This window comes from Euprymna scolopes, chromosome 16, assembly GCF_053919585.1.
Source record: "Euprymna scolopes isolate OS-2025 chromosome 16, ASM5391958v1, whole genome shotgun sequence".
Classification (NCBI taxonomy): domain Eukaryota; kingdom Metazoa; phylum Mollusca; class Cephalopoda; order Sepiida; family Sepiolidae; genus Euprymna; species Euprymna scolopes.
Genome location: NC_136497.1, coordinates 134,370,973 through 134,397,544, shown reverse-complemented (window position 1 = coordinate 134,397,544; position 26,572 = coordinate 134,370,973). Strand labels below are relative to the sequence as shown.

The 26,572-nt window shown below is 32.0% G+C and overlaps 1 long non-coding RNA gene across 1 annotated transcript; it reads right to left on the bottom strand.

The window, feature by feature from the left end:
• Positions 1-3,565: 3,565 nt before the first annotated feature.
• On the bottom strand, positions 3,566-16,707 carry LOC145296108 (uncharacterized). The gene is made up of 2 exons (XR_013869964.1): positions 16,579-16,707; positions 3,566-6,045 (listed from the first exon to the last, which is right to left on the bottom strand). It is a non-coding gene; the product is annotated as an uncharacterized LOC145296108 (long non-coding RNA).
• Between the last annotated feature and the right edge of the window lie 9,865 nt (positions 16,708-26,572).

The window sequence follows — 26,572 nt, the reverse complement described above, 5'->3', positions numbered from 1 at the left end:
TTGATTCAATAGTGTTATTTGATCCAATAGTGTTATTATTTGATTCAATAGTGTTATCATTTGATTCAATAGTGTTATTATTTGATTCAATAGTGTTATTATTTGATTTAATAGTGTTATTATTTGATTCAATAGTGTTATCATTTGATTCAATAGTGTTATCATTTGATTCAATAGTGTTATCATTTGATTCAATAGTGTTATTATTTGATTCAATAGTGTTATTATTTGATCCAATAGTGTTATTATTTGATTCAATAGTGTTATCATTTGATTCAATAGTGTTATCATTTGATTCAATAGTGTTATCATTTGATTCAATAGTGTTATTATTTGATTTAATAGTGTTATTATTTGATTCAATAGTGTTATCATTTGATTCAATAGTGTTATCATTTGATTCAATAGTGTTATTATTTGATTCAATAGTGTTATTATTTGATTCAATAGTGTTATTATTTGATTCAATAGTGTTATTATTTGATTCAATACTGTTATTATTTGATTCAATAGTGTTATTATTTGATTCAATAGTGTTATTATTTGATTCAATAGTGTTATCATTTGATTCAATAGTGTTATCATTTGATTCAATAGTGTTATCATTTGATTCAATAGTGTTATTATTTGATTCAATAGTGTTATTATTTGATCCAATAGTGTTATTATTTGATTCAATAGTGTTATCATTTGATTCAATAGTGTTATCATTTGATTCAATAGTGTTATTATTTGATTCAATAGTGTTATTATTTGATTTAATAGTGTTATTATTTGATTCAATAGTGTTATCATTTGATTCAATAGTGTTATCATTTGATTCAATAGTGTTATCATTTGATTCAATAGTGTTATTATTTGATTAAATAGTGTTATTATTTGATCCAATAGTGTTATTATTTGATTCAATAGTGTTATCATTTGATTCAATAGTGTTATCATTTGATTCAATAGTGTTATCATTTGATTCAATAGTGTTATTATTTGATTTAATAGTGTTATTATTTGATTCAATAGTGTTATTATTTGATTCAATACTGTTATTACTTGATTCAATAGTGTTATTATTTGATTCAATAGTGTTATTATTTGATTCAATAGTGTTATCATTTGATTCAATAGTGTTATTATTTGATTCAATAGTGTTATTATTTTATCCAATAGTGTTATTATTTGATTCAATAGTGTTATTATTTGATTCAATAGTGTTATTATTTGATTCAATAGTGTTATCATTTGATTCAATAGTGTTATCATTTGATTCAATAGTGTTATCATTTGATTCAATAGTGTTATTATTTGATTCAATAGTGTTATTATTTGATCCAATAGTGTTATTATTTGATCCAATAGTGTTATTATTTGACCCAATAGTGTTATTACTAGGGTTGTGGCAACAGAATATTCTTTTCATTGTTTTGACGCTTGAGTATATACCCATTAATATCTTATATGTTCTTATATAGACTGATGTGGTTCTCGGTTGATTATGTCAGATATATAAACGAGAGTCAAAAGAATAAAAAGAATGTGCTGTTGTCAAAGCTCTAGTTATTACTTGATTTAATAGTATTATTACTGTGTCTAATAGTGTTATTACTTGATTTAATCGTGTAATTTGATTTAATAATGATATTCTTGATCTAATAGTGTTATTATTTGATCTAATGTGTTATTACTTGATCTAATAATGTTATCATTTGATTTGCTCGTATTATTCCTTGATCTCATAGTGGTTTTACTTTAGATAATACTGTTATTTCTTGATCTAATAATGTTATTACTTGATCTAATAATGTTATTACTTGATCTAATAGTGTTATTATTTGATTTAATAGTCTTATTACTTGATCTGCTACTGTTATATGTAAAAGTCAAGTATCATATTTCAATTGTGTTTAAAAAAACATTCACACTGAACGCGCTCCTAGCTACTGTTTATTTTATATGCCGTGCCTTTCTGCTTGTGTGGTAATAAAACTTCTCAAATGCACTTGTGATGTTAGGTTGTATAAAGTGTTAACTTTAGTTGAAATAACCTGCTCATTCTTTCATGAGATTTTTTCGTTTATCGATACTTATCGAAGACATTCTGATATAAAACCTATCTAAGAACACTGCCAAATACATAACGTACATTTGTGTGAAATTTCGTAAAAATCGGACAAGAGGTTTTAGAGTCCATAGAGAACAAACTCACACATACACAAATATACGCACACAAAGTTCATTGTTTGAGCGTCAACTGCTGCTGATATTACAAAAATATTATTTTTACTATTTATGTAGTATTTCTCTTCATAACAGTACAAGAATAAAAATGTAAATTCTCATGATACTATTTTATTTAATTGTAAAACAATTTATGTATACTACAACTAATCCTAGTTAAAAAAATTACGAAAGTTACACCAATGAGACTGTCAAAGGAAACAACTAGTAAATATCCACTGCTTTCGTCCAGTCTCAGTCTTTATATATATATATATATATATATATATATATATATATATATATATATATATATATATTGTATTATATCTTGCGAAAATATATGTAAATATGAAGACGTTCCAACAAACAAGCAATAGTCTGTTCAATATAAAATGTTTGGCTTCATGAACTTGTTTTTATCTGTCTGCTGATCTCTATATCTTTGTCATAGACCAATCATCTCTCAATTTGATGTGATGTGTAAAGGTTCATTGTTCAATTTATTATCAATTTATTTGTTAAACCGTATGTTAAGTATCTGTACCCTATTCCAGGAAGTAGCGATTAAAGTAGCTAGTGTGGATATTTGCGTGGTTGCAAAAACTATTCATTTAAGGTAGATTGTTACAAGTATAGAGGCAATCTGTCAAAGAGAGATTGCATCCAAGCATCATCTAGCTCGTACTTTAAATAACTGAAAGGCAGAATCTGCACTAGTCATGTTTTGTAGATAAGCCGATGTCTTAAATCAATTTATGAGCAGGTTCTGATCCTGGAAATAATGATTCGTTTCTTATCGAAATAAAGCTAGAGATTCTTGAGTCATTACAGTGAAATATTGTTCAAGGGAAACTTCTTGTTCTCTTATGCTCTCACCATCGTTTCCTGTCTACAGTTCACTTTATGTGCATTCCCCTCATGTGATCAGAGTTGCTAGGTTGTTATACGCGTCTGCAGTTTTCTTCACTGTGTTTTAATTGAGATTTTCTGTGGTTGAAATCTGCTTAAGCAGGTATCACAAATGGAGATTTTTAAGGTGCTTGATCGATTTTTCCACAATAACTCTTATTTTACGAGGTTTCATTGTCAAAATGTTCCATTACATAATGTTTTCACTGTTTACATTAAAATACCCTGTTTCTTTTTTTTCTCTTTTCTTTGTTGTCTATTTAGCACATTTGCTAAATTAATAGTTTAAAGATCAAAAGATAAGGGATAGGAGGAAGAGGAGGAGGAGGAGAAGAAGAAGAAGAAGGCCAACAACTCCACTGCAATGATTTTGCTACCTTTCGAGTTGTTTGTGTTATCTGTTTTCATAAAATTATGCTAAGAAATCATTAACCCAAAAAAGGGGGGACATATGTGTACTTTATTTTGAGAATAAATTAAAAAGCTGAAACGAATAGAAAACAAATCGCAACAAAAATATAAGTCAAGATTTTGTAGAAATGTCCTCAAATTAAAGATGTTTGTCTTCTTTATGTTAAGTATACCCTAGCCATATATGATGTTGGATGTTGCTTTTTACTTATTTACTTTTCTGTATTACTTGCATGGAGTGAGGGGTGCATTGGTACCTGGTCGTATAAGTGCGTCTGTGTTCGTGTGCATGTGTGTGGGGGAGGGTGTGTAAGTGCGCGTATGTGTGCGTGTTTCCTTGTATTAGTTTGTGGAATGTGTATTCTATCTTATAGCTTGAGTAAGCTTTGTCTAAAATTCGTTTTGCTAGTGGGGGTTGTCTTCAATTTTGATTTTTACATTTTAATTTCATTCTATTGTGATTTTCGTTTTAATCTTAGTCTCTTAGGATATAACCCTTGTTTAACCTCATTGGGAGCACTAACTTCCACTCAAGTTGCCTCGCTCTTCTTCCTGGTCCATATCACTATATCAGGTTTTATGGTTGCGTTTTCTAGGTACGTAGCTGTAGGAATTTCGTAGTCATAGTGGATGGTGTATGACTTATTTCCGACTGTTCTTTCTGGTAAACATGTTCCCAGGATTTGCTGCTGCATTTGATATTCAATTTTTACAGTGGAGTTATTTACACATTCCATTGGGTCGGGTCATATAATAGCCATCACCCAGCAAAACCTTATAGTCGGATGTCAGGTGCAATATGTCTTTTCATCACATTAATAATGAGCACAGTTCTTTTGAGTTTGATGATATTACACCGTTTTATAATTTTATTTTGGTTAGTTTTATGAGATCGAGGGGCTCCGTCCTGGGGCTAACACTTAATTCCATTACAATTTGAATTTATATCCAAGGACTCAGTGTGTCTTCCCATGTCTTTTTAACAGATTTTATCAGAAAGACAATGCGTTTTTCTGTCTCTGCATAGAGTTTTAGGTCGCATACATAGTTAACCCATTATTTTTATTGTTGCCTCTATTAGTTGTATCTGGTATAGCATTTTTTTAATGTGGGCTTTTAAAGTAATAAAAAGCTTTTTTTTAACTTTACTTAGTTCAAAGACATTGAGATTGTCTGTTGGAGATAACACTTGATTACATTTTGATCTTTTGTTTAGGTATTTTATTTTACTTTTGTTAGTTTGAAGAGATCAAGGGGCTCCTTCTCGGGGCTAACACTTGATTCTATTACAGTTTAAATTTATATTTGAGGGCTCTTTTAAGAATAGACACTGTTCCCTTTATGGCTGCTATCTGTATTTCCTTACAGCTTGGTTTTCCAGGGATTGCTTCTAAGTATTTTTGAAGGTTCTTTTTTATTAGGCCAGTTGCTCCTGTCACAACTGGTATGATGTTTATTTCTTTCAGAGACCATGTTGCTTTTAGATCATTTTAAGGTCCTGATATTTAGTTATCTTTTCCCGTTCTGCTCTATTAAGACCAAAGTCGTTTGGAACTGTGACATCGATAATGAGTGCAGTCCTTTAAGGTCGCATATAAATAGTATATAGTTAACCCATTATTTTTATTGTTGCCTTTATTAAAGTTGTATCTGGTATAGCAGTTTTTTTTTAATGTGGGCTTTTAAAGTAATAAAAGGCTTTTTTTTACTTTACTTAGTTCAAAGACATTGAGATTGTTGGAGATAACACTTGATTACATTTTGATCTTTTGTTTAGGTATTTTCTGTGTGTCTTTTCATATGTCTTTTCAAATGGGAATTCGTTAAAAATGCATTGCCACACACCTCACAAGAATATGGTTTCTCTCCAGTGTGTGTTCGCATATGTACTTTAACGGTGGAATTGCGTGAAAATGTTGACCCACACACGTCACAGGAATAAGGTTTATCGCCAGTGTGCGTTCGCATGTGTGGCTTTAAAACAGAACTTTCTGAAAATGCTAAGCCACAGATTTCACAAGAAAAACGTTTCTCTCCAGTGTGACTTCTCATATGCCTGATCACATTATATCTTTGTGAGAATGATAATCCGCATATTTCACAAGAATAAGGTTTTTCTCCAGTGTGTGTTAAAATGTGTCTTGCTAAAATTGTTCTCGTTAAAAATGATGAACCACACACTTCACAAGAATAAGGTTTCTTTTCAGTGTTTGCTTGCATGTTGCCGATTTAAGAAGATTAGCCTGCTTGTTTTTTTAGATATGTATTTTCTTATATACTAGTATACTACTACCCTGAATCATATATGTTTCTTTCCCGTGTTTGCTTGCATGTTTGCAGCAGATAAGGTCTCAGTCACTAGTTTATGTTTCTTTAAAATGCTTTTTTAAGAATGTATGCTGATATATGTTATTCAATAAGAACGATAAAATTGTTGTTGTTTTCACTTCAGTAGTAAATATATTCCTTCCTGAATAGTTGAGTTCAGTTATACATAACTGTGGTCATTATCTGGAAATGAAGTACAAATTTTATTAAACAGATACAATAAAATACACAACAAACTCAATTTATTTCACATTAAGCAGAACTGAAATTTCATTATTCATTTAGTAACTGGTTTAAAAAGTTGAGTAAATTTTTTACTGAATATAAAACTACACAAAAATAAGTTTCTTTTGTTGATTGAAGATTAGGTTATACTCTTCTGCATGTGCTTGTATTTTATGCTTATATAGCAACTGTATAAAGCTTTATTAAAACATATATTTAGCAAATTGTTAACTGAAACAATTAAAGTATTATGTAGAAGTAGAAAATCATGTTGGTTACCAACACTGTTTTCCAAAAAGTACATGATATTTTTGCTACGAAATGAACAGAAAGATGGTGTGAAAATAATATCTAGTGAATAAATTTTGGTACAATGATTTTATGATGAAGAAAGCAAAGAAAGATTCTGAAACGTGATTAACCTGAAGGAGCGATTTGCCCCTCATTGGAGAGCTGGATGACTATGCTAAGATAGCTTTAATAGTTCCCGGACAACAGCGGATATCCCAAAGACTTAAAGTAGAAGATATATATATATATTATTCCATTGTCAAAATAGATAAGTAATGATGAAATAACATTAAGAAAGTAAAAAAAAAATGATTTCATTATTTCATAACATTTTCAGGTTTTCAACTGTTCTCATTTAAATTTATTATTATATTTGTTTGTGTAGCTGATTAAGTTAATTTAAGAATGTTTTTCTAATTTGAATTATACGTTTTTATTCGGAAAAATATTTGATTTTCTTTGCGTGTCCAGTCTTTATTGTTTATGTAGCCAGTTAATTTAACATTTTTTTTAAATACATTGAATACGTTTTTGTTTTGAAAAAAATGTTTGGTTTTCTTTGACGACTGTATATGTATAGGAGTACTGTAATAAGATGAAAGTCTAGGACTAATAGAAGCAGTATAAAATTAGACCCTTGATTGAAATTCCATGAAAATAAATATTTTGAGGGCTTTTAAGAATTTTGAAGGCTATCAAATGCCAGCGGGGAAGAGGGCAAATCTTATGACCGTCTTGGGTCGCAAACACAGTTGCTACGCCACTGAGGCAAGTGATTGCCTCTTGGCACTTCAAATGGTAAAGAATTTACAGATTATCTTTCTTGGGGTATCCAGAACCGCATTAATCTCAACTTGGTGAAGGTTGGGTTGGTGGCCAAGATGCGCTTTATTAATGATTAGTTTCATTAGGTGATGACGTTTTCCTAACAGGACTGGGTGTTTCACTTGATAAGAATGGATATCCGAACGCTGAATACAACTCTGAGATCGAATCAAACGTTTTATCATTCAAAAACAAACTAAGACTAGGGACTCTTGGCAGCACATTTTTACTGACGTTTTATCGAAGCTCCTCCAAGAAATCTTGTCTTTTCATACTTGCCAATAACAACAGCTTAATTTAGCGTAATTGGAGGGTTCGATTGTCAACATTTCAATTTGTCATTTAATTCTAAACTTTCTTTAAAACATTAATCACCTTAATTAATGATGAAAAATTTAGATATCTTTAAAGACAGACTTTTGTCAATAGAGATATCATCTGTATACAAATATGAGATAATTACGTTAGTGTTGTTAAGACATGGAAGGAGTGCAGTCGGCCATTTAATACTGACCCGCCTTACCCAATCAGGACTGTGAACCCATAAATCATGGAACTGGCAGAACTTAGAAGAGGATATACCTCGGGCAAATGGTTCGTAGCATTCTCTGATGTATGAACATATTTGAAAAGGATAAGTGTTAAATACATTCTTCAACTCCACCATTTATTTTTACTTCCTTTATACGATTTTTCACAAATATGTTCCCTTCAGAGGAATTTACTTACGGATCCAGGATAGCACAACCTGAGTATTCGTAACTATATACAGACTCAATGACGATTGAACTGATTGATTTTAGAATACTGAGTTCCTTCTATATCATAAGTTCCAAAGAAGGCAGAGATGTGTTCTTAAAAGGAGTCACTTTATCCCTTGCAACGGTCAAAAGAGATTTTTTTTCTCTGGTTAACATACAGTACCAAAAGCCATAAGCCTCCTCTGAGGCATCACAAAAGCAGAGGAATACAGTGGGAATACTTTCAATTTAGCCCATGAGTCAATAACCAACTATTATGGACCTGCTCTAGAACTTTCTTATTCTAAGAAAACTTCATTTCCCATAGATCATTGATGAGAATTTTTCCCCGAATAGTAATGGGAAAACACAAGGACAAAGGATCATATATCTTTAAAAACTGTGCTAAAATACTGCACATTGCGTCAACCGCAGGATCGATCACTATGGGTGCAAGGCCTACTGAATCTTGCCTAGGGAAATAAACATATCTCAGAACCTTTTCTGACATAGAGGGAGCCATTTGGAAATGATACAGCACCTTTTATAAGCTAAACTTCAAAGCCAATATCATTGTGTGCGAATTTCAAGTCCGAATAAATGAACTTTAAAAATCTCTGGAAAAAGAATTATCAGTTTTCTGAAACTATTTTAATTATGTGAATGTGAAACTATTTTAATTATGTGAATGTGAAACTATTTTAATTATGTGAATGTGAAACTATTTTAATTATGTGAATGTGAAACTATTTTAATTATGTGAATGTGAAACTATTTTAATTATGTGAATGTGAAACTATTTTAATTATGTGAATGTGAAACTATTTTAATTATAATTAGTAAATAAAATCATAAGATATCGCATTAAAAATATGTACATAAGTTTTCTAACATAATAAACCAAAAAAGCGATTTACAGAATAAAAAAAAGTTTCGCTGAAAATGTACACACAAATAGCCAGGGTTATAAGAAGCCGTCATTAAAAACTTGAATAAACATCTGATTATATTAGACTACCTCTGTTTCGAAGCTTATAATCAATATGAAAATATAATTTCAAACCGTAATTTTTTTTCAATAAAATGAGGAAAGACCAAATTTTAAAATAATCAAATTTTTTTCATCGATTTTCTAAAAATAAATTTTCACGAAATTTAACCTTTTTTAACTGATACCAAAATCTATTAAATATATATCAATGCCAAAAAATCACTTACCTGTAAAAAAAAAAACAAGCACTGGGTGCTTCTATTGTTTATTTTAAAGAATTGTCCATATTTATATTTTATATTCCATGTATTTTTTAATAAATGGATTTTTAAAGCAAGGGTAGCAGAAAATCGCATTTTCGTAACCCGTTTTCCGCCATTCAGTAAAATCGCTGCTCCTCGTTATTTCGAAAAGATAAAATATGGACTCGTCAAAAGGACATAATTAATGTCTCTTTTTTATTGCGTGCTGTTAACCAAAGTTAGTATTTTAAAATAATTTAGAATTTTTTGCCGTTATGCAAATAATCCAACGAACCGATTTTTTTAAATTCTCTTAATGAAATACACGAGTTTTTGATTATTATATTTTCTTTCAACTTTATCGAGTGAATTTTTTTTTAAATATCTATAAAAAAATAAGATTGAATGTAATAGAAAAATTTGTCGTCACCGTCCAGTATTTATTTGACGATATAAGCGTAACATGAGCTTTCATTTAAAAAAATAAAAATCAACGTGGTTTAAAAAAAAAAGGTTTTACACTTTGGACTTTACAGGTAAATTTCAAAAAAACACTTTTTTTTTGTTTTAAATTAGAATATTTTATTTATTGATTTTTTATCTTCAATTTGTGATATATTCAACTTTGGTGAGTAAATTAATTATATAAATTTTAATAGACATTTCAAAATGGGGGGGATGAATTTAACAAAAAACGTTTGTCTAAAATATTAAATTTGGTTTATTGGAAAGAGCATGAAACTATTTCAGCGAGTATAGGCGACCATATGTGAATTAATATCAAGAAACAAGAAATTGCCAAAACAAATTACCGTATTTTTAGCAAAATGTGCAGTTATTTATCGATTTTTTTTTCTGTTTTGGTACCGATTCTTCAAAGCATTCCCTATTTAATGGTATTTTACCAATATTATGCTCACTAGAAGAAAATTACTAATTTATTTTTGAAAGATTTAAAACTAATGTTTTTCGTAAAAATAATGAAATATATAAGTTTTTTCTTTTTCTTTTTTTTTGCTAATCTGAAAGATAATAAGTATTATTAACATATTCAACGAATTTCAAACTTCAAATCACAAAAGACAAAAAACTTAACACATTCAAAATTCGGATTTTTAACCTTAAAATTTGACAATGTGCAGTTGTTTTGTTTTGTTTTATTTAAAATCCTCAAGTCTTACCACAATACAATATATTTTGCTCAGTTTCGGCTGATTATTTTAAGCATATCTGTACCCACAAATAAAGAAGGGGGTTGTAAGCATATATATATATATATATATATATATATATATATATATATATATATATACTAGCAAAAGTACCCGTTGTTGACTGGGTTCAAAAACAGCCTACGGAAAATGGACTCTGATTTATTAAAGTATGATAGGTTATGAAAAGGAAAGGTTGTAAAGAGATAGCTTTGAATTTGGGGGTATAAAAACCAAAGCAAAATATGATGAAAGTAAAAATAAAATAGCTAAACCCGTAATTTATTATACCATACCTTTTCACACTGAAACACTTATCACAATATTCTGTGGATCTATATAAAAAACCTTGTTAAACTTTGTGACATATTTCCATTCTATGGAGGTCAGGTGCGAACCAACACCCCATAATTTTATTATACCATATTTATTCAAACTGAAACATAATTATCAAAGTATACTTACGCAGATAGATATGAAAAGTCTTTATTAAAGTGTGTGTCTATTTCCATTCTATGGAGGCCAGGCGCAAACGCAGACCCTACAATTTTATTATACCATCCCTATTTAAGTTAAAACATACTTATCAAAGTATTCTTATGTACATCTATATCAAAAACACTTGTAAACGTTTTTTTTAATTTTTAAATTTTTTATTTTCATACTTTGTGGACCAGGCTCGAACGCAGACCCCACAATTTTAATGAACCACCGTTCTGCCAGATCAAACATACCCATTCCTGTGTCTCGATACACCTTCTATCATTATATGTAATCAGTTTTTAAAATAGTCAACCATATAAAAGCCTATTCGTGACCAGACACACACACAGATATTCAGCTTTATATTATGGATATATGAATATCGATTATTAACAAATATACACCATCATAAACACCATTCACTTAATAATCGGTAAAAAAAAATTCGTCTTGATTAGATAATTACTTGATTTTTGGTACATTTTTTTAAAGAGAGACTCCATCAAAAAACGTTTTGGTCGTGCCTATATTTTTGTTTACATAAAATAATACATATGCTGAGATTTGAAAAAAAAAATGGGTTGACTATATTCTCTGATCATTATTGAATTAATGCTGTCAATTTAATTAAAATTGATTGATTTCCTGGATTTTGGTAACTTTTAAAGTGAAGGGAGAGGTCAAAACGTTTATATATTTTAGTGATCGGTCATTCATTTTTCATGTATTATTTTAATCTTACATTCAAAGACCGGGTGCGCCCTCCTCTTTATAAAACCAAACAATAAAAAAAATAATAAAGATACCCCCTCCAAAAAAAAACAAAACAAAAAACAAGAAAAGCAAACAAAAATCAACTAATATTTCCCTTGTTTTTCCTGGTCCTTTTTTCTCCCAACTTTTCGTCTGCTAAACCATTCATTCAAGTGCCGCTTCCGATATCAAAAATTACTTTATTGGTACCTATGCACTTATGTTACCAGGTTGCCGGGTGTCTTGTAACTATTCTGTACTTTCACCTAACAATTTGATTAACTAAAAAGATATTGTAAAACCTGAATTTAAATTGAAAATACTATTTAAAAATACCACGGTAACATAAGTGCATAAGTACCACTTTATTTTACGTATTTCTTTTTTAAAGGACTGTTTGAATAAGTTCACAATGATTTTTTTTTTCATAATTACAAATTTAAGTCATTTATTAAGAATTCATTTAAATGGTCCTTTATCTCGCTAAGTCAATTTCACCCACCCTCCAAAAACTATTTATATAATAAAATGATATTTATATCGAAAACTGCTTCATCAATTTCCGGGACTGACTCCATAACAAGTGGTACCTACCTCAAAATAAAGAAATTAGTCCTGTTTCGTTGTATCACAACTCATCAGTGCCACTAGACTAGCATCTCTCCCTAAGCCAAGGATTGAACCTAGAACCGTCGTGTTGACAGTCGGCGGTTCTCCCACTCGACCATGGAATTGACGCCCATAAATAACTCGTCGGACCCGCCATATATATATATATATATATATATATATATATATATATATATATATATATATTTTTAATTCAATTTTCACCCCAAACAAGGCACAGTGCCACTTTGAAGCAGGGGGCTACTATTAGGGAATTAATTAGCGGGGTCATTATGAAGGGAGAAGAGTAGAAAGATGTTTGTTAACATTACACTTGAACTTCTGCATATCATTGCAGTTGGGAAAGCAGAATCCCGGAAGGGAGTTCCAAAGACCCGCAGTTCTGGGGAAGAAACTATTGGAGTAAAAGGCTTTCTTGCACCTAGGGATCTCCACTGTAAAGGGATGAGACTTAGTAGCTTGTCGGGTTTGTCGGGGGTAGTTACATCGGGGAGGTACAAGTGTTTGCAGTTCGTCAGAGCATTCACCATTAAAGTATTTGTAGAACAGGCAGAGGGATGCAACATCTCGTCGATGGGACAGAGGTTGAAGCCTAGATGACAGTTCAGGACCTATCAGGTTTGCGACTCTTTTTTGAACCCTGTCCAGGAGTGAGAGACAAGCAGCAGATGCACCAGCCCAGATGTGACAACAGTACTCCATACATGGGCGAATGGTTGCCTTATAGAGGTATAGGATACTGGCAGGCGTAAGTAGTTTTCTAGCACGGTAGAGGGAGCCAACCTTCCTTGCAGCAGCCTTGGCAATGCTCTCAATGTATCTATTCCAGTTCATATTCCCTGTAAACGTTAGGCTGAGGAGTTTAAAAGAAGTACTTTCAGGCAATGTGTTCTTGGCCATTGCTATTGGTGGTAGAGAAGGTTTCTTGTAGTTATTGAAGGAAACAAGCTTAGTCTTAGCAGCATTGAATGAGACCAACCATTTTTGTCCCCATTCCACTACGGATTGGAGGTCATCCTCTAGTGTTTCTGCTATTTTCTTGGATATGTGTTCATTTGTTTTCCCCTCATATCTGTTATAGAGAGTGGTGTCATCGGCAAATATACCCATCTCCGAAACAATATTATCAGGGAGGTCGTTTATGAATATCAGGAACAATAGAGGTCCAAGGATAGACCCCTGAGGCACTCCTGCATTTATGTCATATTGTTTGGATGTACGTCCGTCGAGGACAACTTTGATTTTTCTATTACTTAAGAAGGATTTAATTACGTTATGAATTCTTCCAGTGATTCCATATGATCTAATTTTCCTTAGAAGACCATCGTGCCATACCCTGTCAAAAGCCTTAGATATATCAAGGGCCACCGCTCTACCCTCCCCTGTTTTATCCAATGAACGGTATATACGTTCAGAAACTACAGTTAAGATATCTGCTGTTGAACGGGCTTGCCTGAATCCATATTGTTTTCAGTCAAGAGTTTAGCAGCTGTTAGGTGCTGGACTAGGGCTTTATTAACTAAGGACTCAAATATTTTGGCGAAAAGCGGGAGGAGGCTAATGGGGCGATAATTTAGTGGGTCAGTTCTTTCACCAGAATTCTTGAAGACTGGTACCACAGAGGCGGTTTTCCAGCAGTCGGGAAAACAAGATTCGTTAAGGCATTTATTGTAAAGTTTGGAGAGAACTGGAGCAACCTCGGCAGAGCATTTTTTTAATAGCACAGCCGGGATGAGATCTGGTCCACATGCTTTAGAGGTGTCTAGGTTTTTTATAATAGCATGTACCTGAGAAGGGGTGATTTTCAAGTCGTCAAGTGTGGCGTCTGTTCGCAGAGGAAAATCAGGGAGTGAGTGGTGTACCGAGTTCAGTGTGGAGTTTGAGGCAAACCGACTGGCAAGCAGATTAGCCTTGTCAGTTGCCGTGCAAGCAACCTCATGATTGTTTGTTAGTGGGGGAATAATTGACTGTCCATTATTAACTACGCTGTTGTAGATTTTCCAAAAATCCCGGGTTCCTAATTTCTGTGCTTCGATGCGCTTTCTGGTGGTTTCAGAGTAATCTGACTTAGCTGTGTCTATCACTCTCTTACAATTATTTCTAGCTTCTATAAACTTCTGTTTATTTGAGCTGGACTTATGTCGGTTGAATCTGCGGAACGCATGCTGCCTTTGACAAATGGCAGCTGCACAAGCAGAAGTAAACCATTGGGGGGAGTGGGGCTTGCTATAGTATTTCCGTGCGGGAACATGTGCTTCAATAGCAGTTTTGAACCATTCAGTTGTCTCATTTGCACACTGTTCCGCTGGAAGAGTAAAGATATTTTGCCATGGGGCATCTCTGATGAGCTCCCTGATGGCTTCCCAATCAGCCTTTTTGTAATACCTCGTTGTTTTGAGTAGTGGGTCTTCAGTTTTAGGGCGAGAATTTAGGCTGATTTCTACCATTATCACAGCGTGATCAGCATTCCAGAGTGGGCTATGGGCATTTGTTGTACAGTCATTGGGAACTGTTGTCAGAAAGAGATCTAGAAGTGAGGCATGTTGATCGTGCTGGTCTGGGAAACGTGTCGGTAATGTAACCATCTGAGATAGGGAATGAGATATAGAGAAGCTATATGTGGCGCTACCAGCTACGTCTGTGTGATTTGAGAATCCTAGCCAGTTACTGTGGTGGACATTGAAGTCACCAAATACATGTATTTGTGCGCTAGTATCGAGGGAGAGTGCTATATCTATGCTGTCTGAGACTTTGTTTATTAGGGTACAGTCTTGGTTTGAGGGAGAGCGGTAGAGAAAATATAAGTAGCTAATATTGTGTTGCATATTTAGTCTGAAGCACATAAAGGCCTGGCCCTCTGATTCTAGTTTTATTTCTCTAGTTAGGGGGAGGGTGTTTCGAATATAGACTCCAAGTCCATGCATATGTCTGTCCGAGTTCTTACGGTAGAGTGGGAGATAACCAGGCATGTTAAAGTGGTTAGAGGGTATGGAGGAGTGAAGGTTAGTTTCACTTAATGCTAAGATATCCGGGGTGTTTACAAGGAGAAATGACTCAACATCATCTAAGTTAGTTCTAAGCCCGCGGATATTAGTAAATGCAAGCCTCAAGGGAGGAGGCAGGTTGGTTTTCTTTGAGTTTGGTCCTGGTTTAAACGTAACTTTTGCTTGAGCTGTCATTTCATTTTATTTTATTTAAAAGTTTCAGTTAGGGTGGATGAGTGAGGGGGTGCTGGACAAGTAGTTGTGCAGAATACCAGACATGCAATACAAGTAGACCATCAGCTGTCCTCACCCACAGGATTGTGGCCTCAGGAAAGCCCACCGGGGATGAGTGCAGGGTCCCTTTCCATGCGCGACATGGCACTACAAACATCCCGATATTTTACAACTGTTGATGGAGCAGCCGCTCTAAGCGCTACCAAAGAGTTAGGGCTCCTGTACTATCAGTCGGAAACAGCAGCCAGGAACTGTCAATCCGGTACCCTCAATCTATATATATATATATATATATATATATATATACATATATATATATATATATATATATATATATCGTGGGGAGGCAAAAAGGAATATTTGACCTTCAGGCCACAATCACCGTGTAGTATCTGTTCTGATGCTACACTTCATCTTTTCTGTCCTCAGTCAGTGAAAAAGAATCCTTCATGACTGAGACAATTTTTGTTTCTATCCAGAGTGCCCCTTTTTGAGGAGTTAGATTTTCCCCACATTGAAAAAAACGACTTTGGTGTTTTGCTCTGCCCTCGTGGGGAGGCAAGTAAACAGGAACATTGTATTCTATTTTTCTAATAAATATAAAGAAATCAATAAACATTTAATAAAATAATATATTTTTTATAATACTAATGCAAACTTTAATTGAGTATTACTTATTTTTGTAAAAAAAAATAAAATGGTAAAAAAAAAAAAAAAAAAAATGAAATTGTTTACATTTTCTTTCATGCCAATTTATTTATTTGTTTTACAATAAAAACGGAAATCCGGTTTGGTAATCAGACTATTATTTGTTTCACTCGACGTTTTCACCTGACACGGATACGGCCGGATATAGAGTCACTCATTCTTCTTCTGCTTAAAAGCACATTGTTTTGTGTTTTTTACATCAAATTTTGTAACGATAGCCCATTTTTAGATATTTAGATCTCAAACAAAGAGAAACAAACTAATTCGGACGCTCTTCTAAAGCAAAAAAATAAAATAAAATAAATGAAATAAAATAAAAACTAAAAAAACAACAAAAAAAGACAAAAATAAAAATTTAAAAAAAAACAACAAAAATAAAAAAAATGATGTAATACTTACTTTTTATTTCACAATCAGCCTTCGAATGACGTATTAACTTTCAAGAAAGAAAATATTTACTTAGCAAATGGTTGATAGTCAAAATTCAAATGACGACCGGAAAACAGGTTCGCAGAAAATCTAAAGAAACCATTTTGAAACCAGGACAATATCTGTAATGAATTAACTTAAATTATTATTATTTTATTAATGTAAATTTTTTAAAACATTTTACTGGGAGAATTGGAGATTAGGCTGCAAAATACTATCGATCATTAATATATCACATAAAAGAAACCAAATTCCATAATCACCGTTATGTTACTATGCCAAAATATCGGTACTTCAAAAGTTAACGGTTTTATATAAGCAGAACTATATATATATATATATATATATATATATATATATAGTTCTGCTTATATATATATATATATATATATATATATATATATATATATATATATATATATATATATATATATATATATATATACACGGTACTTGTATAGTTTAATCAAGACATTAAAAATGAACATATCGACGAAAAAAAATTTAAATTGTACGTATCCGTTATGGAATGAAGTTCTCGGAAAAAAATTTTTCGGCATTCCATAACGGATACGTACAATTTAAACTTTTTTTTCGCGTGGCCATTAAAAATGATGATCAGAACTTTAATAATTCAACTTACTATGTTTTGAAGTTTATAACTACTTGAAAAATGTAATTCAAACCCTAATTTTTTTATCAATTAGAGGAGCAAAGACCAAAATTTAAAAAAAAATAACAGGTTTAATAGCAAATTCTGCAATATTTGTTTATTAAAGCGGTTTTCTTTAAAAAAGAATATAAAGAAAATTAACATATTTTCACTTACTTAAAAAAGTATACTATTAAATAGGGGTAATCATGAAGAAAGAGAGAGCCTGTTTCCTCCGTTTGCCTATAGGTGGCGTTAATGTCTGTCCACCCAGTTACGGAAGCACAAAATGTATATAATGGCACCGTTGAAATAAAAATAAATGTTTTTATTAGATTTTAATTTTAAACATGTTGTTGTTGTTTTTTTTTTTTTTTTTTTTTTTGCAAACATATTTAAGTTTTATTTTGTTTTGTTTTCGCAAACATATTTAAGTTTTATTTTTCCAAACATTTACGTTTTGTTGCTGGTTTATTTTCAAACATTTACGTTATTTTTGTTTTAATTTTAATATTTTTTTTTTTTTTTTTTGCAAGCATAAATTAAATGTTTTTGCTATATTTTTCTTTTAAACATATTTATGGGTACAACCGTTTTTTCGCGAGTATTTTTTACGTTCTTATAATAAAAAAGTCAACGTTTTTTCTTTTATCTTTTTTTTTATTGACCCCCCCCCTCTTTTTTCTTAATTTTTCTGGACTTATTTTACTTTTTCCGCGAGTATTTATATATATATATTTGAAAATGGATATTGTAAAACCTGAATATTACTTGAAACTACTATAAAAAATAAAAATAAAAAATAGCGTTGTACAATAAGTGCATAAGCAAACTTTTCTAAAAGAAAAATATTTCAAAAATATTTAGTTTATGCCTGCAAAAAAAAACAACAACAAAAACGTAAAAACAAAAAAAAACGTAAATGTTTGAAAATAAACTAGCAACAAAACGTAAATGTTTGGAAAAATAAAACTTAAATATGTTTGCAAAAACAAAAACAACAAAAAAACAAACGTAAATATGTTTGAAAAAAAAAACAAAAACAAACTTAAATATGTTTGCAAAAAACAAACAAACAAAAAAAAAACATGTTTAAAATTAAACATTTATTTTTATTTCAACGGTGCCAGTATATACATTTTGTGCTTCCGTAACTGGGTGGACAGACATTAACGCCACCTATAGTCAAACGGAGGAAACAGGCTCTCTCTTTCTTCACGATTACCTAAATAGGTAGTTCCATTCTTCAGTTCTTCACTGTTAAGAATTTATCCATCTTTATATTTTAAATTCCATGTATTTTTTAAATAAAAGGATTTTTTTAAAGCGAGGGTCATAGAAAATCGGATTTTCGCAACGTATTTTGCGCGAAGCTGTAAAGAGCTGCTGCTGCTGCTGCTAAAATGAAATTTATGAAATACGGATTCCTTCAAGGGACATAAATAATGTCTCTTTATTATTGCGTGTGTTAACCAAAATTAGTATTTTTCATCCTCCGTAGTTAAAAAGGAAACGCACATTCACTTATAAGTTTTTCCCCTAGAACAAAAAATCCGTTTCATCGATTTAAAAAAAAATTCTTTTAATGAAATGTACAAGTTTTTGATTGATATATTTTAATACTTTTTTATCGATTAATTTTTTTTTTAATATCTAAAAAAACAAAACATTCACTGAAATAGAAATATTTGCCATCAGTGTCTGGTATTTATTTGACGATGTAAGTATGAGCTGTCATGTAAAAAAAAAATCAACGTCGTTTGAAAAAAAAAAAAATTAACACTTTGGACTTTACAGGTAAATTTCCAAAAAACTATTTTTTTTTGTTTCAAATTAGAATATTTTCTTTATTGATCATTTATCTTCAATCGGTTATATATAAAACTTTAGCGCATAAATTAATTATTAAAATTTTAATAGACATCTCAAAATGGGGGGGTGAATTTGGAAAAAAATGTTTCTCTAAAATATTATATTTGATTTATTGGAAAGAGCATAAAATTTCACATTGACCCTGAAAATATCGTAAAAATTGAACCAATAGAAAAATTTTGATAGATTTTTTAAGTTTAAAGATTTAAACATATTTAACTCGTAAAATTCTATTGATTTTATTACGTAAAAAATGGCTGCATGAAGGCACACCGGCATTTTGTAAACATTTTGTGAGCACTGTTTTTTTTTAAATAAAAAATAATATTTCTATTATTTTTTAAACAACTTTAATAGTTTATTTTGGGAGTATATCCCATACAGAAAATAAACAACCCTCTTTAAAAAGAGAAATAACGAGTTTTCTTTTTTCTATTTTATTCACAGTTTTCTGTTACGGGTGTTAAAAATTCCTACAAATTTCTGATACACCTACTTAATTTCATCAAGTAGTTTTTGTTTTACAGCAAAAAAAAAAAAACAAGTTCTCATGATACCGGGCAAAATGGTCGATTTTTAGGAAGAAAATCTAGTATTAAAGATGGCGAGGGAACTGAGTTATCTACCCGTGGCGTTTCTAAAATCCAAACAAAAATTTTCAAAAATTCCAAGATTCTGCCTTTAACGTGCTGTCATAAAAACATGTTTTTTCGCTGTAAAAAAATAAATTTTTTTAAAAAAAACCTACTCAATCAAATTAAGTGAAAAAAAAATTTTTTTTTTTTTAGATCTTCAGTTCAAAACGGATATGCACAATAGAACCTTTTTTTTTTAATATATTTTCATTTTTTTATGTCTTGATTAAACTGCAAAAGTACCAAATAAGCAATATAAACACAACTTTTTTTTGTTTGTTGTTTGTTTTAATAATATACACTTTTATTTATTTTAAACAATATATACAGAATTTTTGTTTTAACTTTAAACAATATAAATAGAACATTTTAGAATTTAAAACAATATAAACAGTTTTCGGTTTTCTTCAAGTTTCGCAATTTCTTTCGTTTCTACGACCTTGTGATGATGACAGTGTAAAGGGGAAATTAGTTTAATTGAAGGTTTATTCCGACCGGCTATTTTGGAAATGAGAATGAGATTTTTTCAATGTTTAAAGTCAAACGTCAATTTTAATTTTAATTTTAATAAAAAAAACGAGGTGTTATTTTACTTTTCTTTTTACATTAAAAACTTTATTATCCATACGAAGAATGTGCTATAATATTTGAACTGTCTAAAAAACTATAACATACATAAAAATATACTTTACAAACTGTTATCATATAAAATTTGTAAAATTTGCATAAAAAGATGAAGTTTTGGCATTTTTTTTTTTACATTAAGTCCACCTCCACAATTCTCTTTAAAATGACAACTTTTATAGGTTTTCCATCATGCTGAATGTGGAAATCTCATTTAAATTTTGCAGAGACAAGTAGTTATCGAGATCTGTCTTATGCACTGTAATTCTCTAGCGGCCATGTTTTTAATGCCTGCACATGCGATAAATGTCTACTTTTAATTTAAATAATAAACACAGAACTTTTAAAAAAATTTAAATATATAAACCTTTTTATTTTTAATTTTAAATAATATGAATAGAACTATTCTTCTAATCACTGATTAAAATTTTATCAGGTGATTATTGAAATTTGAATTATGTGATTTATTATAAACGATTTAAATTAAAATTTAATTAAACACGTGTCTTTTCTTTTTAGTTTGTTGAAAAAAAATCAGTTACTTAATTTTGTCTTATAGTGGATTGTGCCAGCAAAAAAAAAAGACGATTGTGGATCACATATTTACCTTCGATGAAATAAAATAAAACAAATGAGCTTTCATATATCCCCATTAGATGACATGCTCACAACAGAAGCTTCTTTGAGGCTTATAATGAATAGCAGTTTCTGCAACAAATGTGAGTTTAGTTAATAATGAAGATAACAAAAGGAAGTCTCATTTTATCATTTAATAAACAACTTTATTTGTCATCCTCGTTAATAGCATGTACAAGAAAGAAACAGGTTAGTATGAGAGTTCGGTATTCGTGCAAATGTTTTTTATAGTAGTCATGAAAAGAGTTTCTGATGTGGAGACATAGATTAGATATCCAACAATTAGATATGGTTCAGCCCCGTGGAAAGAGAGAGAGCGAAAAGTGTTTAATGTGTTTACATATTAGGTGCGTGCATCCGATAGTAGAGACAGGGCAAAGGGTTAGTGTCTCATGGTAAGAAAGAGTACGTGTGTGAATGCATGTGGAAGAAAGTTTTATCGATAGCCATCTTAGCTTGTGGTACTCACGTTCATCCTGGGGCCGAAACCCCAGGTTAAGTCTGCTGCCAGCTGAAGCCAGGGAATAATAGAGTTAAGAGTTTCAGATTTCGCCTTTTATGTTCTCATTCACATGATTGAGAGCTGGCTTGTGATTGGACAAGCCAGGGAGAAAATGGATTTCAAATTTTGAGCCATGAGAATTAGCTCCTGCCTGTGATTGTAACGAGTCTTGGCTGCTACATGAGAAACACCGAACATTACATAAAGCATCAAAAAGTATAAATGGATTTACTTTCTGATAAAATTGGAAGATCTTGCAAATCCTCTAATTCTATCAGAAAAGGTTTCATTTATTGAAAAATGTAATGATAAAATTTTGTTGGAGGCTCAAGTTACTACAGACTATTTTATGTGAGATATTATCTGTAGCAGAATTGGCAATAACCGAAATGGGGGGTAAATAAAGAGCTTACCTTGGATACATCTGCTGTGTTGTGGGCCGAGGGGCAGAGAGTGGACGAGAGTTGCAAGATAGCGTCCATGGGATTTTATTGGTGTTGACCCCATGTAATTCTCGCAGAATCACGTGTGCTCTTATGTGATTATGCAAATATATAATTCCCGGGCACTATAAAGGCAGGACGCTGGGAAGCAGTCAGGCAGCATCCTGCAGATTGTGTGTAGGTGGTTCTGGCGGTTGGATTGTTCTTTGTGACGAACCACGAATCTGCGAGAAGCGAGTTTTCTTCTGCCTTTTTTCTGTCTCCTTCTTTTTTTCTCTACGGTCATTACAGCCAAGAAATCCCTCTCTTTTAGAGGTGGGCTTTTGTAATATCAAATACAGCAAATGAGTTATTTTTTATGCATCAAACAATTACATTTTCTCATTCATCCAAACTAATCACTGAACATCAATTTCATATTTTCTTCACTAAAATATTACTGTGCTTGATGTCATCAAGTGGAGCGGATCATTTTTTTTTCATTTGTTCACACATTTTTCCAATTTATATATATTTTGTCTAAGATTCCTAGCCTATGTCATTGCATACCAATCTGTTTATTAAAAGTTAAGGTTCACTGTAAACACATATGTTACACCAAAATAAAAACGCTTCAGATAATGTCTTGATATTCAATTCAGTTTCTCACATGACATCTTATGAAGTTAGTAGAAATGTTACAGACTTTTGAATCTCAAACACTTTCAATACTGTGCACTGATATTTTCTTTTTTGGAATATAAGCAAATTCATGATTTTTTTTACAAACGCCAACAAATGTCACATTTTGTAGCAATGTACTGAAACAATTATAAAAATAGGTATCTAGGAAAAGGCCACTACATATGTTATAAATTCCAAATTTCCACAACCTGGCAAATACTGGTACACGCTAGCAAATTTAGATTTGCAATTACAGAATATGATTCTAATTTTTTCCTTTGCTCTTTATTCTAACATTACACTAAGTTTACTGTGTTATTTCGCTACAGTTGATATTGTGTAGAACAATAAGAAAATCATAGTGAACAATGCATTCAACAACATTTCACACAAATTTCTAGATACCTATATCTAATAAGTTCAAAAGAAAGGACACACTTAGGGAGGTATTTTGGTGGTCAAGTCACTAAATAGAGATTAGCTGGTGTCTTGTCTTCACTTTTTTTTTTTAAGTGTCTGATTGGCGTACAGTATTTGTTTGCTTTTATAAAAAATAATAACAATAGCGAATCGCCTACCTTGTGTCATGTCTTGTTTTTATTTGTGTTTTTTTTTTTAATTTTATTCCTCAGTCTGTGACTTCGTTTATTTCCTTGTTGTTGAGTTATTCAGTTGATGCGTGTATTTCGTTAGTTCACTTTACACCGTGATGATGCAACGTTTTTGAGTTCCTGCATCGCGTTCACACGTGGACTGATGGGTCGATTGGTTTTCATTTTTGTTCTTCTCTTTTTGTTTAAATTTTTTTTTCTCTACTATAACCGTAGATATCTAGTTACATTTAACCACTTCTAACACCATGTTGTATTATTTACATGTGCTGATGATTAGTGATTAACTAGAACGCTGAGAGACTGGAATGAAACGCGTTTATTTTCTAGTCTTACAAACCGGAACTGCTTGGCGGTGAGCCCGAAACCGGAAGTAGGGTTATGGGAGAGGAGTGGGAGGAAGACTGGATGGGGGTATTACTATTGGTTCTACAACAGGCGGTGCAGGGCGAAACTGACTATTTACTATCTTTGTTCCTGATTTTTGCTTACTGCATTTTGCCCTTGGTAGAATGAAACAAAACAATCAGAAATCACAACACGCTCACCTTTAAACTTCAATGTAAAATTTTATGAAAGTAAAACGATCCAAATTGCAAAAGATGTGCCATCTTAAGCTTTTTGATGAACAGAGCTGGTAACGCCCGTAAGGGAAGCAGTTCATGGTTTATCTTTGCATTTGTAGGATTCAAGAATCCACGCTGTTCAAAGAATAGTTGCAACAAGTCGATGAGTTAAATGATGCCTTCCAAGGATGAGTGCTGTGAGTCCTGTAGTCATCATGGAGTTCACTGTAAATAACGTTCCTAATGGCAAACAAAGGGCAGGTGAAATTGTAGACCTTAAAATCATCTTGGAGAGACATTATGTAAGTAATGATGAAAGTCAATCAGATCGTAGAGAACAACAGTGCGTGAAAAATATATTTTACCCGACATAAGGGCATTGATGTTTGCAAATGATAATATCATTTCGCCCTATATTATGGCATTAAAACGTCTCAATGAGACAAAAGGATCTGAGGCTCCATGCCTCTAAGAGATGAGTTTTCACGTCTATTCGACTTGCTGTCTCTTTGAAAACTGGTGCAACCTGAAACATAAAATTAGCGCCAAAAATACGACTCAGCAGTTAATTACAATCAATTTAATAGGTCCAAACAAAATCGTGGGCGGCCAAACCGACCGATGAGGAGCCTGCTTATTTCTGCAAAATTTCTCCCATTTAAGAAGAGAACTAGGTGATGCAGATACAAATACAGTAGTTGAATGGATGAATTTAATACGTGAGGTTTGCAAAAAAGATATTCTCAATCATCCTGTTATGCTGGTTAGGATTGACGAAAAAATCTTACAAACCGAAAGAGGTAGAAATAGATGAGTCCTACTTCTTTAAGCGAAAGTAGAACAGAGGACAAGTCAAGAATGGAGTTTGGGTTTTCAGAGCCATCGAACGTGGCTCAAACCTGTGTCATAATGGTGCTCGGTAAAAATGGCACTGGTAAAAATGGCAAAAGTGAATAAATAGGTAAAAATGGCACATTGACAATGGAAAAGTAGGACCGATTGAGAAGTACGGGCTAAGATCCCATTCCCTAATTTAAAATAGGCTAAGTCTCCTTGGCTTTAGTTTGAAAAAAGTCTGTTTAGTTATGTTCAAATTCTGTAGAAGCACCAGAAAAGTTATTATAACGTTTTTTTTTTTAATAATTTATTTATGTATAATAATCTGAAAAAGAAGTCTAAATAAAGTTTTACCGCTGCCATATTTATCTAAATTCAATCTATTTTTTAAGTCTTGAAAATGGAAACGTCAAAGATTTAATCGCTGGTAACAACTGCTTTTAATTTTTTTTTTTTTTTTTTTTTTTTGCACCAATACGATTTTTACTTGTTAAAAAAAACATGTTATTATACAGAAAATTGGCAAAATTGAATTACAAATTTACATTTACAAATAATCAAATGAAACTTTTTTATAATAGGACTGTTGGTTTAGCGAGGTCCATTCGCTGCGGTGGATACTCAGATAGAATGTATTGTTTGTCTTTTAGACGTCAACCAGTTTTATACTCTTTGCTCTTTGTGTGAGTCGATTTATATGGAAATTAGCTTAACTCTACCTCGATCTCACAGGGAGATCTCTTCTATGCTACAGGGCTCCCCACAAAGAACAGTTGTGGGAATATCACCACTGTCCGACACTGATGCATCTGTAATAGAAGGTTATTGTAGAATTTAGGTACAGTAATCTCTTGCGAGTTTCTTGGGCCAATGAACTGTCCTCCCTACTCTCGTTTTGTATGGTTGAGTAGTTTGTTCAGTTGTTTTTATCGGTGACTGTAAAGGGTTGAAAATTTCTGTGTCATGCGCATCCAACATGGTGGTTTTGCACTCAATATATGCTTTATTTAATCTGTCCATAGACACTATCTCAGTGCGACCATTTATATTCAGCTTGAAATATTTTTTTTTCTGGCCAAAACTTTGAATGCCCCCAGATAGGGAGGGCTAAAAGGTCCACAGACCGCATCATTTCAAATGAATACATGAGTTCATTTATCCATATCTCTCGGGACATGTGCTGAAATTATTTGTGGACGAGGATACAAGGAAGGGTAGTCTCGAAAAATATGTCCAAAGCCATGAGACGTACAACGAGATATCTGTGTTGGATGAATTTTCACGTGTGAACATTGTTCCAGGTAAAGCCAGATTAGTGCCATACAGCAGTTCTGCATAATTGTTTGTTGTTAGGTTAAAAGCGATGAGCGAGTGCAAGTGGTGTAACGAAGTAAGGGTGTGGGTAGGTTGATGCCCCCCCATTAGGAAGAAAGGCAAAACCACTTGGTATCAAGTTGTTTATTTAAGAAACCTGAGAACTCTGTGTATTAAAGGTTAACACAAACTGTATTTACTAACTGTTTATTTGAGTTCGATCAGATCTTTGAAGCGAGCCATTGTGTTATTTTTGTAAATGATAATTTAGATTATGGACTGAGAATTGAATTTCTAAACGAAAAATAAATAATATCCGCGTGATGTTCAGAGGGCGATATAATTGTTTACATATATATCAACAAGTCAGATGGACAAAAGAGAAAATGCGCAGGCATTTCTTGGAGAAGATATGCGCAGAGAGGAACACAGTCAAAGCAGAGTTGGCTCTTGACTTGACACATTTCTTCAGATACCCAAAGACCGACACTCCACAAGGTTACAAGCTGATGCCTTCGACCATATTCTTAGCATAATAACACATCGCTTCCTTCAGGACTCTGAAAGAATTATAAGAACTGTACTGTTTTTTTGTTTGTTGTTAATATA